A 2,737-nucleotide genomic window follows, 5' to 3' on the forward strand; every position below is an offset into this window, starting at 1 on the left:
CATTAAAGATCCGAGAATACCAACTCAGCCAATGGCATCACCTTTTATCCAATCCCTTACTCCAGCTCCTAGGAGTTACCCTCCTTCTTCCCTTTCTGTCACAGTTCACAACTGGCCTCTGATATCACTAAATCCTGTCAGCTCTGTTTTCAAAGTATAAGGTGATTCTCACCAGTCTCAACACCTCCCTTCACTCCCACTACCCTATCCCAGCTTATTTCACCTGGATTAATAGAAAAACCTTGTACCCAATCTCTGATGACAGTCTTGAATTCCTGAAATCAGTTCTCCACAACCCCATCCCCCACCCCAAATCTTCATTTTAAAACATACTAGTACAATAGATCAGATTCTTCTATTTGCCTCTAAATATTCCTGCAGTTTATCTCACACCTGGAATAAAATTTGAAGTTTTCACCCTGCTCTAAGATTCCCCCCAAAACCTGCTTTTCCCCCCAACCCTGTCTCCCAGCGCTGTGCTCTGTGGCCTGATACCACTCTTCAGCAATCCCACACTTGCTCCCCTTTCTTTGATTTCTGGAACATACCAAGGTTATTCTCACCTGAGGACAGTGTTAACTGCTTGTTCTTTAGGCAGTGTGCTTCTTTGATCACTGCCTTGCTCATTCTCACCTTATTAAGGTGTCTTTTCAAATGTCACCTCCCAGAGAAACTTTTCTCACCACAGTTCCAAAATAATTCCCCTCCCCTTCCTGGCCCCAGGCAATCGTTAGTGCTTTCCCTACTTATTTTTCTTTGTACTATCACTACCTGAATATATACATATATATTGCATATGTTCTCCCTCAGAAAGAATGGCCGTAGGCAGAGTGGAAAGTTGGTCCTGTTTATCTCTCAACCGCCATGTCTGTTGTCTGGAATGGTATAGATATCAGTGAGACTTCATTGAACGTCTGTGTCCCCAAAGCTGTCACATAATCAGAGGTTGGTATACCGGGGCTGAATATCTAAATGAATATTAGACGCTTTGTGTTTCTACTTGGAAATATCCTCCATTGAGCAGGGTGTGCCCCTTGCAGAATGCACTCTTACCTAACCCTCCCCTCTGCCTCCTAGATTATACTATCCCATTGGAACAAATTTATTTTACTTGTTTGGTTGAAAAACATCAAAGAGAAGACTAGCAATTTGGGGCTTATTTTATTCTATAAAATATTTTTCCCCCAAACAAAAGATATAGGGTGACATTCAGTTCTCATGAAGCAAGTCAGTATCAGAGACTTAATCATAAGCCCTAACCAGTTTGGCACAGTGTGGACTGAAAGGTACCAGGTTCAATTCCAGTCAAGGGCATGTACCTTGGTTGCGGCACATAGTCAGTGGGAGGTGAGCAGGAGGCGGCTGATGGATGTTTCTCTCTCATCAATGTTTCTGACTATCCCTCTCCCTTACTCTCTATAAAAAAATCAATAGAATATATTTTTTAAAAATATTTAATCATAAGCCTTTTCTACTTGTTTCGGTCTTATTCTATACCAGTGAGAACCTAAATACCCTATAATAATCCACCTATTATTGGTTTTCTTCCCATTACAATTTCAGATTCCTCTTCTGATTCACAGAGGACACCAGTTTAGTTTTTAGGCACTTAACTGCCTCGCTGTCACATTTCTAAACAAAAAGCCTTTCTTAATGGAACACTTTTGAACATGTATAACTGAGGGCTAAGGAATCTCAGGCAGTCCATGGATCTTGCAGAAATACCACTTAAAACTTTACAAATTATCCGAAATATATCATCTGCTGTCATAGGAGAAGTGTGGCTTCTGATAATATTAAACACAACATTGGAAAATGGCATTAATGATGAATGCAGATGAAACCATAAAATAGTTTTATGTTACATTCTTCTCCCCCCTCCACATGGAATCAGCTTAAGGATAATTTCATATTGGTAGACAACTGTTTCCCACATGTGAATTATGGTTAAATTATACCAATGATGTCATTGATGTGAAATTAAAAGTGCCGTGATTTTTACTGATGGCTATTTCACCGCAGCTGTGAACAATATGTTTCATAAAGACTGGTATAATTCTCCCAGGAGCCACGTGAAAACCTCACTCTTGCAGCTCTTTTGCAACATAATAATGATTAAAAATAGATGCAAAAGTCATTTACCCACAAGGTCACTATTTTATGTATTTCCTAGTTAATAAATTACAAAAGGACTCTGATCTTATTATACACATGATATATTAGGCTAAGGTCCAGCACATACTTTATTATGAAGCAAGTCTGCAAATTAAAATAAGAGGCTGATCGAGTACAATACAGTGATTTTCTTGTTTGAAATAAAAATATAAAAACATGGTTCCTTTGAACTTTAAATATTTGAAGAAAAATAGCGAAGGTCAAAGGTAGAACGAGATTTTATTTTCTTTAAGAGCTTTAAGATGGCCTACTCTTATTTTGGTTGGATTAAAGCAAATCGTTAGCGTTACTTTAACCCGGGTCGGCGCCGTCCTGGGGGGGATGGCTGCATGCCTGGCAGGCCCCCTCTGCTGGGAGCTGTCTTGGTGGCCCTCTTCACAGGTGTCCTCCATGGGGCACAGCTCTTTCCCTGTGGGGTCTCCATGATTCACCACTGAACATTCACTGGAGAGAGAGATTTTCAAAGAATGTGAAAAGAAAAACAACACTCAGCAACTAAAAAAGAAGCAGCTGTGTTTAGCATAGAAGTGAAGTCATGTCTTCTATCCCAAGTCCTTCACCT

This window comes from Pipistrellus kuhlii, unplaced genomic scaffold (genome assembly GCF_014108245.1).
Source record: "Pipistrellus kuhlii isolate mPipKuh1 unplaced genomic scaffold, mPipKuh1.p scaffold_m20_p_3, whole genome shotgun sequence".
Lineage (NCBI taxonomy): Eukaryota > Metazoa > Chordata > Mammalia > Chiroptera > Vespertilionidae > Pipistrellus > Pipistrellus kuhlii.